The sequence below is a fragment of the Micromesistius poutassou genome (assembly GCF_964030765.1).
Source record: "Micromesistius poutassou genome assembly, chromosome: 8".
Classification (NCBI taxonomy): domain Eukaryota; kingdom Metazoa; phylum Chordata; class Actinopteri; order Gadiformes; family Gadidae; genus Micromesistius; species Micromesistius poutassou.
The window spans coordinates 9,679,676-9,694,377 of record NC_140278.1 but is presented as its reverse complement, the minus strand read 5'-3'; positions in this window follow the sequence as shown (position 1 = coordinate 9,694,377).

The following is a 14,702-nucleotide window of genomic DNA, read 5'->3' as shown; positions in this document are numbered from 1 at the left end:
CCCGATGCTGAAGTTGCATTAGAGAGAGAGAGGGAGAGAGAGAGAGAGAGCAAGACATAGAAAGACACAATGAATTTCATTCCAAAGTTATTTCTCCACAAAGGGGGTACAGTAGAGGAGATCAGATCAAAGAACGGGCTGAAGACTTGCTGATGCAGAGCATGCTCAACATCAGAAAGACGATGATAGTGGATGGAACAGGATGATAGATAGTGGAGCTGAGGCATCCTACTTGGACAAACACAGCCTTATTCTTTACTTGGTATGACACATTTTCATTGACAGGGGCACAAGCTGGTCAGAGTAGGTATATGCTCAAGGAGAAGTTGGGAAATAAGTGCATGTGCACTTATTTATTTATTTTATATCTAGGTAGCTGCCATGTTAGCCTTTTTCTTCTTTCTTATTGTAAAACATGTAGTAATTTGACTAAATATAGACAGGATAGGATGAGGATACAACAACAACGTGTTATTCATCTCACTCTCCTTTTCAATAATATGCTCTGATGAGAAAACGTGCAAGTGATATCTAAATAACTATCCCTATAGCAATTAACTACAGTTTTATAGCATCGCAGTCATAGCGTTCATGGGCTTATAGTGAGACAAGTGAGTATGTCGTTCTTTGTGAGATTGAACAAGTGATTATGGCCTTATTGTATCATCAGCCTTCAGCGGCATTCCTCATCTCTGCTCTCCTCTACTCTAGACCAATCTGTTAGCCTTCAAGCTTACCATTAGTCTGCCTCCAGGTAGGTACTACTGCAATCTTCTCTCTCTGTCTGTCTCTCTAGGTCACTCTCTTTCTGTCTTTCTTTCTTTCTGTGTGTGTGTGTCTCTCTCCCTCTCTTTCTCTCTCTCTCTCTCTACCTTCATCCCTCCCTCCGTCTCCCTCCCTCCTTCTCCCTCCCTCCCTGTCACAGAACTCACCACCACTCAGTGGCTGAACATTGCGGTTGGAACACAACGATGTGATATGACTACTGATGCTCATGTGGTTCAGCTTTCCCCTGAAACCTGAACACCACTCCTATTTTCCCCTGAGGATATGTGGAGTGGCACACCCCCCAGGTCCAAACCACCCCACCGACCCTACCTGCCCCCAGTACCCACAATCTCAGGGCACAGAATATTTGAAAATCAATTTAAAAAAACTGTCTTGCCACAGACTTACCCTTCTGGGACAAAATAAATCAAACATACTACTGATAGTGAAAAGGGGAAATGAAAATGAGTTCAGAGCTTGTTTTTCACAACAAATGAATGTGATCCTTGAATTGCAGCCGAGAGATATTTTCACAGCCAGCTCAGGCTGTAGACAGAAGAAGTAACCAAGGTAACACAAAGCTCTTGATCAAAGCTATGCTAGTGGCTATGCGGTGAAGTGGGAAAACAATATACATGTCTGTGTTTAACACTTACAAGCACGTTGCAGTTTGTATTTCGACATGGCTGGACTAAGACTTGTTATTCCCTCCATAGAGCACCAACTTTTTTAATTAGTAATTTATTAATTCAAGAAACATGCTGGGGCTTCCTTGCAAAATACCATTCCATTTTTTTTTCTATTAAAATAACCAATATGTGTTTCAGTAATCAACCCATCCATAGCAAAATAAACATCCACGTCTTGTTTATTTCATTATTGATTCCTCAATTATTCATATTGGCCACATAAACCGCTAGGAACATCATTAATTCAACATTATTCTAAAAGGTTTAAGGACTGGAGATTCAAAAAAAATTGTGTGGCTTCCTAGGTTCCTTGAATTAATTAATGTCTGATGATGTGGATCTGATTACTTTAGGTCAATGCCAATGCTTTACAATAATTTCTGAATAACAGCTAGCCCTCTGCATTCATAGATAAAACACAACTACAAATACCACACAAGGAAAAGCTCTGAGACACCACAAAAAGGCTTTTTTCGGTGTAATTTCTAACCCTGGTAGCTGCACTGCCTACGCTTCAACCATGACCCCCACTGAAGTCCCCAAGGGCTTTTTCTGTTTTTTTCACATTGACAACTGTATTTTTCATGTGTTCAGCTGCTTACTCAGACAAAGTTAATATTGCATGGGGCCATGTGACAACCTTAAAGTGCTCTCCAGCTGTCCGTCATTAAGATTGAGGGAGAACAAAAATAAAGATCTTGACATTTTCACACAGCGGTGGTCTTTCACTGCTCTTTGAGCTTCTGCAATAGAAAGCTACGGTCATCTTACCCTCGAACCAGAGCTATCTGGAAATCTTTCTCTTGGAAATTCTACAGACAATTGCCAGTTACTGACCAAACGATTCTGATGTCTGAGTGCTTTTAATAACTCTTGGCACCGGTTTCTGAGGCAAGACTGAATCAGAGCTTTATGTTTGAGGGAATAACAATTCATTTGTAGCTCTGATTGATGTTACGAAAACACATTTCAACCTACAGGGAGGAAAAAAAGGAAAACGTACTTGGCACATTCAGCAGCAACCCAAAAAATCCAATTAGCATAACAGCGCTTATAGGTCTAGGCAGATGGATGCATCCTGCATGGTGTTGCTTATTTCATGAGATAATGGCAACACTAGCACCGTTGAAAAAGAGAACCGCTATAGTTTCTCACAGGCCACAGAACCATCAGTACGTCTCCATACACATTTGAGTAAAGTAGCCGGAAGGGACCATACCTTATTTTATTGGCAACAGGTTTTCGATGATAAAGTGGGTAAGAAGGATTCTGCAGTCTCCATAGTAACAAGAAGTCAACATAAATGAATTGCCAGAGACAAAATTCTATCCAGCAAGCAGCTGCCCTACTGATGTGTCCTTGAGCAAAACATTGAGTCTGTGCTGCCGATGGCAAAGATGTTGCTTCTCTCCACCTGCCTGTGTCTTTGAGCACTGCTTTAGGATTCAACCCCTAATCATACAAAGCATTACCTGCAGTATTAAAACCAGTAAATATGCTAATATAGATAAAGGAATAGGATGGGTATTTGCTTGCATTGCTTATTGTATAATTTATTTGTTTATCAATATCTAACCCTAATCTAACCCTAACCCTAACCCTAACCAAAACAAGTTTGACCACCACAATTAAATAACACAAGACTGCAAATCAAACCCTCCTCTCTGACCTTATTTGCTATCATAATATCCACATTGTAGATTGTATTGAGTAATGTTTGACTCATGAAAACATGTTTAAAAACATTGTTTCGAACCCTGAGGCCACAAGCTGAGCTGAAAGAATGGAGTTCTTTATTTGCATATGTTCTCCCTACTGTTTTTTTCATTAGATAGAAATCTTATCAGCATAATTAAATTGTGGTTGGAGAGAACTTACATCAGAAAGCAGTTACTTTGAGATCAGAGTCAATAAGCTAGCATTACTCAGGCCTCAGATCAATTCTATCATCACAATAAGTGGACAGGTCTTTTCTTAAACAAATCAGGCAGTAGGTAACAAAGGCTGAAAGGTGCAGTGTGTAGGATTTAGTAGAGGTGAGGTTGCCAACGTTGTAGGAAAAGCTGTATGGTCTTTACTGTAAGATGCCTGTTTGTATTTCAAAACTATCTCGGCATCGTCCACGGCAGCATTGAGTAGTAAGTGTCAAGTTATGAGGTTCCTTGATAGATTTATAAATTGTATGTAGTAATTTAGTCTGTAAAACCTTAGGTCATAGCTTACAATTAAGACTGCAAATTGTCTACTTGTTCTACTGTTCTATTGTTCTACTGAGCAATTGTCTTTCAATTTGATCTCTAAAGCAAAAGCAACGGGCACATCAAACTAGAACTAATACAAGTCTGAGAACAGTAAATTATGGCATTATTTGATCTTTAAAAGAAAATACTAACTTCAAATAAATAGTGTTCAAAGACCAGTGGAGATCTGACACTTGTTACTAAATCAGCATGCAAGTTATCATATTGGTTGTTGTTGTAGTAATCTGTCCTCTTGAAGATATCTCTCAATATGGGGGTCCCTAATCGTTATTTTTCGTTTTGCTAAATTGAGAGGTATTCATTACAGAAAGTCTACTTCTTGGAAAATTTACACAATATTGTCCCCTCATTACCAATAAAGAATCATCGACCTAACATGAATGGGGGGTTTTCAATGCAGAGCAAAATCGAATAAAAGACGATTCATTCCATTAAGGAAAGTCCTGTAAATATATATTGATTCAGGCAGTGTAATCAGATAGGTTTATAGTTGTAAAATATACAAATATATATATATATATAAAATATAGGTATGGTCATGTCTTTAGGGTGTATTTTTGTGCCGTTGAAACACTGTTTGGCACCAGTCGAGTCCACGGCTTCTCATAAAGATCTGATTTTCTTAGGGACCCCATATTAAGGTTTGTTCGGGGTGGTGTGAACGCTCGTTTGGATTCTGGTGCGGACTCCATGAACCATGGTTTAGTTCCCTGTAGTGGGACCCAAATATAGAGAGAGAACCCATAAACAATTGATTGGGTTCAATTACAGTTTAGTCGCAAAATGGACAGAATAATATTCGTCAGGTATCCGGGAATGTTTTCCTGTCTAAAAATGAGTCGTGGTCAGACGTGGTGCAATCAGGTAGTGAAAGCACCAATCAAAATATGTCAAGACGACTACATAAAGCAACTGCTTGTGGACACTCACAAAAATGTGATACTTTCTTCCAAATGCAACTATTCGCACACACATATTTGTCTGTATGAGTGTGTGTGTGTGTGTGTGTGTGTGTGTATAGCCCCGCTGAAGCTGAATCACATTCTGCATCCATCCACACAAGCACATGACATCCTGTCGTTTGCGTGCAACGGTGTTCAGTCGGAGGTGCACCAGCCGTGAAGCTATTCCGTCCTGTCACCACGAGAAGGCCTCTCCATCATCCCCACAAACACAGATCGTTTGACAAATGGACTCCCTCATATCCCAACGGTGCCAGGTGCATGTTATTAAGAGTCGGCGCTAGTCTTGTGTAATTAATGAGTGCGCATGTAGTTAAGTGCACACACCTACGTGCGCAGCCAAGAGCGTACACATAGTGGGGTTAAAACTATTTCGAACAATGTGGGCAGAACACATTTGGATATGACAGCATTAGTGCTTTACTCAGCACTCGCAAAACATATCTCCATAATTAATGGCCACCAAAGTGTAGCGTGCTCCATTTCCAGTTGTGGGTTCTACGTCCCGGAAAACAAAGTGCCACTCAGTGATTATTTATTTTTTTCATTCTGACAATCAAACATTGTGGAACATTTAGGTACTCGTTGGGTCACGGACCCCCTCTGCGATCAAAAGAGTTAGCCCGTGGTGTTGAGTTGGGGGGGTTGAGAGCTTGGCTACAGTGCTACAGTGAGGGGAACATGCACTTGATGGATGTCATGTCGTCCTGCCGTGCGGTGCCTACACCGGGGTTCCTGGTTTACACCAACTGCTTATGGAGAACCACGCAGCTCATAAATAAGACACAGAGGTGTGTGCTGTCATGAACACACTCCACACCACCTTACGATGTGAGTGCTTTGGAACAAACAATCAGGAACAACACACACACAAACACACACACACACACACACATCTGCACACACTAGCAAAAATAATGATGTTGATTATTTACGCCAAACTGAACGGCAAACTCAAGTATTTTGCCCATCTGGTAAGTATTGTGGTGAGGCATGCCACACCCTTTGTGCACAAACATGTACACATGTAAAGTATGCACGCAACATTTTGTTTGTCTGGTCTGTGAATCATGCAGATGTGTCCTGGTAGTCAGTTGGTTTAGCCTCTTCTGTCTGTTCTGTCTGTTCAGCCTCTTCTGTCTGTTCGGCCTCTTCTGTCTGTTCTGTCTGTTCAGCCTCTTCTGTCTGTTCGGCCTCTTCTGTCTGTTCTGTCTGTTCTGTCGGTTCCTCCGACCGACACGTGGGAGACAAGTTGGAGACAAACTGATGACTTAGCGGTCCGCTCTGGGGCTGCCATCATGGCTTGTGATTGAAGTGAAAGCACCCCCAACCTGACGATAAATAAACATTTTAGAGGCATGGCGGGGGGGAGGAGGGGGAAGCGATGTGATGGTGAGGGCGGAACCTACTCCATCGCCATCTTGATTGTTGTTCCAAGGACACAGCAAATATTATGTTAATGTCAGGAAGAGGTTATGCGTGTGGAGTGTATATATATATATATATTGTGTGTGTGTGTGTTTGTGTGTGTGTGTGTGTGTGTGGATCAATGTTGTTCCACGTAACAGGAACGAGGAGGGTGTTAGTATATGTATGTGTATGCGTGTGTGTGTGTGTGTGTGTGTGTGCATGTGGGCGCGGGGTTGGGGGCGGGGGGCGGGGGGGGAATGCAGAGCACCTTGCATGTTCTTATATGCCCTCGTCAGCTAAAAGGCTATTAGGACCTAGCATTCCATTAGCGTGATAGAGCTAAGCACTGGCCCTCAGTGATCGCTCCCTGAGGGATGTGAAGGCGCTCTCTCCAGAGGAACACCTCCACGACACTCTGCCCTGTCAGAGGAAAGGGTTCTGCTTCGCCACGCACACAGAGGAGAACCGTCCTCTAACACAGCAGGTATGTAAGATGTGCCCCTGCACACTGTGCCAATGAAGCAGATCTTAATCCGTCCAAACTGTATTTCTGCACAGTGTTTATATACAACATAATATTGTTTTCTTCATTAAAATGAAGAGGTTAAGGGTGTCTAGAACAAAAGAAAAGTTACGGAAACACAAGATGAATATACAAAGTTATTAATAGTTATTGTTGTTAATAGTGAGAGGCCTTCGCTCTAGTCTGCTGTAGCCTGCAGTGTGTTTCCAGTCGAGTACTGTTGTTTGTGTGCCTGCTTGTGTGTACATGCACGTGTGCCTTGGCCTGTGTGAATGTGCATGCGTGCGTGTGCATGCGTGTGTGCATGCGTGGTTGTGTGTCTGTGTACATGTGTGTGTGCGCCAGTGCCTGCGTGCATGTTTGCATACGTGGATGCGTGGTCGTGTGTATGTGTGATTGCGTCCGTACACCCGGGCCTGCATGCATGTGTGTGTGTGTGTGTGTGTTTGTTTTTGTGTGTGTGTGTGTGTGTGATGCCACAGGAGCACTTTTGCATTTGGGAAAGATCGCGAGCCGTGTCTGAGCACACGTGGGGGTCGCAGAGCAACCACCGAAACAGGCTCTGCCTCTGACGATTCAAAGATGCTTTTTCTGCAGAGCACATCGCTGCCCTCGTGTAAAAATAGAACGATAAAACAGTTAACAGTAATTCAACAATGAAGGTTGAACTGTGTTCACATTATCCAATGCCTTAATGAATAGAGGATTCAATATTGGAGCTGCCTTTCAGGTCAATAGAATTCTTACTCCCACTCAATGCACCACTGGTTCTCTGACCCTCTCTCTCTCTCTCTCTTGCTCTCTCTCTCTCCCTCTCCCACACGTTACACAATGCAATAGTGTCTGTGGGAGGAGAAGCTATTTTTTTTCCATCATTCTATGAGAAATATGTTCCCTCCATTATGCTTGTGCAGAGAGCCGCGGTATCTCCATGCAGACAGTGGCTTCCAAATGCCTTTGCTTCTCCTTCTATTCCTGCTGGGCCAATCTCACCAACCTGAGAACCCTTTTAGTTCTCAGTTTTGCTCAATTTATCTCCCTCTCTCTCCCCCTCTCTCTTTCTTTCTCTCTCTCTCTCTCTCTCTCTCTCTCTCTCTCGCACGCTTTCTCTCTCCCTCTTCCATATATTGTCATTCATATGCTTTGTGCCATTGTATTGCCATTGAATTGGCGTTTGTGAAAGCAAAAAGAAAGACAACCATTTTTGAAAACAGTAAAAGTTTGAATTGCATTTTGGTTTCCTGCTTGCCCACTTTAGCTTGCTGTTGGTTGCCAGCCTAACCCTTCTCCAGAAGTCTGCTAATCACCAGGTTGGTTGGAGGCGAGCGCTGTCTATTTTAATTGGGGAAACTTAAATTAGAGCAACCAAAGGGAGGCCTCCCTCCGTCACCTCGGCTTAATGACTTGGCGAAGGACGCCAAAGGCAACAAGCCCGGTCTGTAAGCCCCTACAACACGCACCTGGGGCCCCCTGTCGCTCCGGCTCCGGTCAATAGCCTCAGCTACTGCCATTGATTAGCTTTCCGGGATGACCTGCTGAGGGAATACATCGTCTGCTGCTTGTAATGTCAGGAATATATCTGATATCAATGGTTTTCGATGCGGCCGCACTCACAGACGAGCCAGAGAGAGGCCGGCCCCTGGCGTGTTCGTTAAGGCGGCGGGGTTTGTGATGTGAACGGCTATGAAATGTCAGCGTCATTTCTTCAGCCGTTCACCTTTCCATTTTATTTACGACCAAGCGCCCAGAGAGAAGAGAACTTTATTTACATGTATATGTATTGATTGTAGCTTGAGTCTAAGGCTTAGAAAGGCTCCCACTGTGCAGAAGTGAACGAGGCTACAGGCAACAAAATGCGAGGGAGATTCTGGATGGCTAAATGAGCCACACTAGATTACATCAAACAACTGTGAAACGGATAATTATCTGTAATAAAGCGTAACAGATTATGGAACATTCTTCACGGCAGCATATGCCACATGACAAGGAAATGATTGTAGTGATGGAGAGAGAGAGAATCTTGGGGAGGCCAACAGCGACTGTATTTGTGGAGGAAGACACGTTCCTTCAAGGTGAAGACGGTTGATTCGAGACGTATTGTCTCCATCGCGTCCTATTAGCTCCCCCGCCGCGCGGGCCGTAGCCGTCACACTCCATCTCTGTCAACCGCCTTTTTTCCTCCCCTTGCAACTAAATTACCTAAATAAACATCATTCCTTGGTGAATCACCATTGGCTCACTTATGCTCCCCTAAATGACAAATGTAAAATCAATACATTAATTATTACATAAGGTGTACGTAAGGATAAAAATGCAACCCAACCAAGCAATCAACAAAAATAAAGGAATGAATTCCACTTTTGAGGTAACCAAAAGCACTTCAACTTCTGTTCTATTTTATCCGTGGGTACATAATGAAAAGTACGGAGGTTGACTCATTTAAACCTAATGAAATCCTACAGTGCTCACACAAACGCAAGGGCCTGGAAGCTCAAATCAAAAGGGAAGGGCTCCATCAGGGAAAACATGCCTCCGTGCGGTAGTACAGTGAAAGAGGGGTGAGGGTGGGGGTGGGGGTGGGGGTGGAGCTGGTGGTAGCAGCAGCAATAGAGTTCCCTCTTTACAGCTCAGCGCTCATCTCTCCATCACGCTAAGAAAGCAGCCTGCGCACCAGGATGGGGCATTTAATAAACGCCGCCTTCATCTGAGAACATATCAAATTAGCTCATTGCCTTAGAGGCCTCTCTGTGCCAGTGGGTGTAATTGTATTTGGCCTACGCTGTGTGTTCGCTGGGGCTACCCCCTTCCCCCCACCTCCTTTTAATACCGCAGGTTACAGGCGGCGGGCTGCCGATGAATCCGTCCCCCATCAAATCCCCATCAGCCTCTCTAGAGGGAAGCCTTCACCGCTGGCTCTCAGATTGAATCATGGCGGATCCCAGCTACAGGGGGCCTTTCTGTGGGTTCAGCCATCGCCGGCGGCCCAAGAGGCTCCACGCACAGACTGGGCCGTTCAGGCGGGGGTGGGGGGGATGAAATAAATATATAAAAAGTTTCTGGAATTTTTGCATGCTGGAGGTGTTCCCCCTGAGATATATAACCAAATGAAATCAGGGGGGTGGGGGGGAGCGGTGCGAAGGGGACGGGTGGGAGAGGGTGGTGTGAAGAGGAAGGGTGGGGTACAGAGGAAGGGTGGGGTAGGGTGGTGTAAAGAGGAAGGTGGTGTAGGGAGGAGGGGTGGGAGAGGGTGGCGTGAGGAGGAAGAGGTGTGAGTGGGTGGTGTGGTTGTAGCAGGGTAGTAGAGAGGGTGGTGTAGAGGGTGGTGTGTTTGTATGACATTGCTTCTGGGGTTCAGAGATAGAGCCATAATTTCCTTTTGAACAAAGATAACGGCGGACACCTGCCAAAATACGCTAGCGCCGGCCAGATATATATGGAAATGCGGAAAAAATATTAAACGGCTTCTTTCACCAAATTTAAAGGAAATAGCAAGGCAGTGCCAAGGACATATATTAGATATACTATTTAAGATGCAATTTTGGGAAATGTTTCTCTGTTTCATGTTGGCTGGATTATCTTGCAATGCTTTGTGTGTGTGTGTGTGTGTGTGTGTGTGTGTGTGTGTGTGTGTGTGTGTGTGTGTGTGTGTGTGTGTGTGTGTGTGTGTGTGTGTGTGTGTGTGCGTGCGTGCGTGCGTGCGTGCGTGCGTCTGAGTGTGTGCGCGTGTGTGTGTATGTGTGTGTGTGTGTAGGTTTGGGGGGGGACAAGCCGGTAATGCGTCCCTCCGTTACATCTCTAGAGCTTCCTTTCAGCGTACAGTGAATACGTGTTTAAACCTTTTTCTGGTGGCAAACTGTGCTACTGTAGAAAGCTGAATATCTACCTTTTGCATGCAAACAGTACACAATAAAGTTTTTATTTTCTATTCTCTTCTACCCCCCACATTAGGAAAACATTCATATATCCGCTCTTCTAATATACCTATTTCCTGTTCTTCTGTTTCTCCCACGCATCATCTTCCCTCTTTTGTTTTGCCCTTTTGTCATTTAGAATTAATTTTCCTTGTATCTTTCTCCTCTCTCATTTTTAGGATGTAGACGAAGAGACTATAAATGTTGAACACGCCAAACCCATATTGAAAAGCCAAATGCTAAATGGTAAGATTGCTGTGCAGAATTATACATGCACATTCCCTTTTCTATCTATTTCTCTGTACCCTCTCTCTGTACTCTCTCTCTCTCTCTCTCTCTCTCTCTCTCTCTCTCTCTCTCTCTCTCTCTCTCTCTCTCTCTCTCTCTCTTTGGCCCTCTATTTATCTCTCTCTCACTCTATGTTCCATCCTCTTTGTCTCTCTCACTTGACTTTCTTTGTAATTTTGTTTGTGTGTGTCATCCGTCTTATCTATGCTACAGAAGATGGCTTTCATATTTAGAATGGAATGGACATGCGTGGTGCCAGTGTAAACGGTTTCTCCACTCCCTCGTCTGAATCTTCAGTATGGGTAAACGTTATCCATTCTACAGTCATTCTACCAGTGGTTACTACTCTTCAAAACATAATGACTTTCAATCATCACAATTATACAATTTAGTCATTTGAGCAGACAGTTTTGTTAGAACTATTCTTTTTGAATACATATCATTAAAGCTGCTGTAGGAACAATCAAGAGTTGTAAAGAAAGACAAAATAAAAAGCAGAAGGAACATCTTGAAACTAAACAACCCAAAAGATTCATTGCCAACATCTCTATTCTCTCTCTCCAATGCCGGAGCAGCCAATCAGGAGATTCTGGAGCTTTTCCAGGGGTTGCACTGTTATAAGTGGGTGTTATATACTGTAATAGTGAAATAATTAAATGTGATAATCTTAACATCAGTTACTCGGCTTTGAATGCAACCTATACGTTCAACATTCTACAGCATCCTCTTGATGATGGCCATAGAACGGATGGATGCCGCTACCACCTGTGAGAACCTCCCAAAGATGGCTGCCGCTAATGTTAAACGGTCTGTTGATTCCGCTATCGAGACAGTATTCAACAAACTGGAGGGTGAAAGAAGAACAAACGACTGCACTTGAAGCTTTTGTTGAAGAGAAAGATATTTTTTCGTTGCTCAGTGCTGCGTCACCCATTTGCTTGCTATGATTGGTGGTAGGCTTATGCAATTCTGTACAGATACATTTTGGTCTGTGCCTTTGGCAATACCTCTTGGAAATCAAAAATGATACGATACGACCCAAAGACCGCCTCAAAAGCCCAGTGTGCAATCATTTTAAGGTATGTCACAGATGCTATTCATGAGCAATTGGTTGCTGTGTTGGACTGTGAATGACCCAAGGGCAAGTATTTCCCAGAGGTACCAAAACAGACATTTAACGAGCTCTGCATGGACATTGGCACATGTGTGGGTGACTCGAATGATACTGCAGTGGCTGTACAAAGGATTCTCTGCATTTGTCTCTGAGCAGTCTTCTACACAGATTGATGTCTGGTGTTATGCACACATTCTGAATCCGATAATGGCAGACACAACAGGTAGTGTTGTAGAAAGGGCATCCCTCTTTTGCTTTGCTTAAAGATGTGTTCCCCAAAGAGTTGTACAAGCATATGAAGAGGTGAGAGATGACAAGTGATGACAAGTGATGTCACAGGAGACTGTTCCCAATTGGGGAAACAAGGTGGTGGGCAAAGGCAAGGCAATGCTCGCACTAAGGTCGTTGAATGTTTTGGTTGAGGAAGATATGACTATGAAGCCAAAAGTGAGGGTCAAAGCGAAGGGATACATTTAAGCCCTTTTGAAGTATGAGACTAGCCTCACTGATCAAATCTCCCTTTGCACTTTTGAGTAAACAACCCCCCCACTCCAAGTACCTACAGGCCGACAGAGTGGATACTTTGGCTGCTCAGCATCTGCTTGAGGGGACAGAAGGAAAGCGTCAAGAGATGTGTCACAGACATTGAGGGAGTGAAAGGTAGCAGCTGATGAGTTTGTTAATGTGGAAAATAAAAAGCTGCAAGAGGTGGACTAGCTGTGAGTTAGTGGTATGGACTGCATTTTCTGAGAAACAGGTAGGAAATTACAAGATTACAGATGCCAGGAGATCTTTTGGAGGATGTCCCACAAGCCTCACCAGATGCTTACTTTGAGGAAAACGTGAAAAATATAATTCCGGTAACTGTGACTGATAGCATACATAGGCGATATTCAACTAACACAAAACTTGCCTCAGATTTAGCTTGTCTTGATCCTAGAAACTTTGCTGAAATAAGGGCAAATGGGCTTCCCAGCTCAGCACACCAGGAAATCAGCAAATGTCTGCTTAGGTTTGATGACTGTGCTATAGGCACATTACATACTGGGCTCTCTAGCCTGGCATCCCAGGCTAGAGTGGGAGGGACTGAAGAAGTCCCCTCTGGAGAGTTACACTCAAGACAGGTAGTGAGTTCCATTATGGAACCAGAGTTAGAACTGAAGAGCAGGATCTGTTCTTCCAGCAAAAACTGTGCCATTTGTGTTCACAATACAACTTACTCACTGATGCCTACCATGCGATTGGACTGGCATATCAATTCTTCTTGACCCTTTTGATCTCTCAAGTTGCTTGTGAGAGAGGATTCTCAACACTGAAGTTCATTCATCAAGATCAGGCTAAAAAGCTCAGGACCATTAAGAGGCCTTCATGCGAATATGCGCTGAAAAGGAAATCTCTATGTCCATAGACAATGAGACAGTATTTAATAAAGTTGTAGAAACCAATTCACTGCTTAGGCCCTTGTTGATGCTGTAGGATTTTGCTTTTTTCATTGGGTATGGTCTTGGGCATTAAACTCCCGTCTGAAAATTGTCTCCACTCCAGCCCTGAAGTTTTTCATTCACGCACAGGTGATTTACATACAAGATGAATTCCACAGACCAATCAGGGGAGAAATGCCCTGATGGGTCAGAAATGAGAGAGGATCATTAAAGATCTAAATGGTCTCATACACAGGCAGGCACAGTCAACCAGAACAGATATTCTCAAAGCACATTTCACTCACTAATCTGATGGATGGCTTTGACATTTCTAACAAATTACACTCAAATAATAGCTCCTAAATCTTACCTACAGCACCTTTAATGAACAGATAGAAAGAAGGAATTTTGCTCAAGAATGCCTACAGGTAATCAGTGGACATTGGCGATGAACCCAGAACCTTTCACCTTAGAGTCAGACAGCCTCTCCACTTGACTAGACCAGACTAGACTAGACTAGACTAGACTAGATTAGGTCATCTGGGAGTAGACCATCCTCACCACTAGACTAGACTAGGTCATCTGGGAGTAGACCATCCTTGCCACTAGATTAGACTAGGTCATCTGGGAGTAGACCATCCTCACCACTAGACTGGACAAGATCTTCTTGGAGTAGAATACCCCCATCTCTAGAATAGACTAGAATATCTGCGAGGACACTTTCACCACTAGACTGGACTAGAACAACCGGGAGGACACCCTCGACTAGACTAGATCATCTGGGAGGACACCCTCATCACTAGACTAGAATATCTAGGAGGACACTAGACTAGACTAGATATTCTAGGAGTAGAACAGCCTCACCACTAGACTAGACTAGACTAGATCTTCTAGGAGAAGACCAACCTCAGTAACTAGACTAGACTAGATCTTCTGGGAGTAGAACAGCTTCACCACTAGAATAGACTAGATCTCCTGGGAGTAGAAAATCTGCACCAGTAGACTAGACAAGATGGTGGAACTGGGTCCTGTTGGATGGCATTGTGATTATTTTGATTATTATCAAAGTGCGATAAAGGCATCCCATCGTTCATAAAATCCTGGTACATTTCCAGGTTATTTTGGATTGCACACTACCATTCACATGAAAACCCCCACACACTACATCAAAACTATGATCTGAACACAGTTATACATTGGGGATATTTATATTTTCAACTGGTCCACACAAGTCAAGTGGTTTTATTCATCCAAATATGAGGCCTGACTCCTGCGCTTTGGTAAGGTGACATACACATGAATGTAATGTTTAGTTTAAATATACATCACTTTAAAAGAAAAGCTATTAGCAAGAA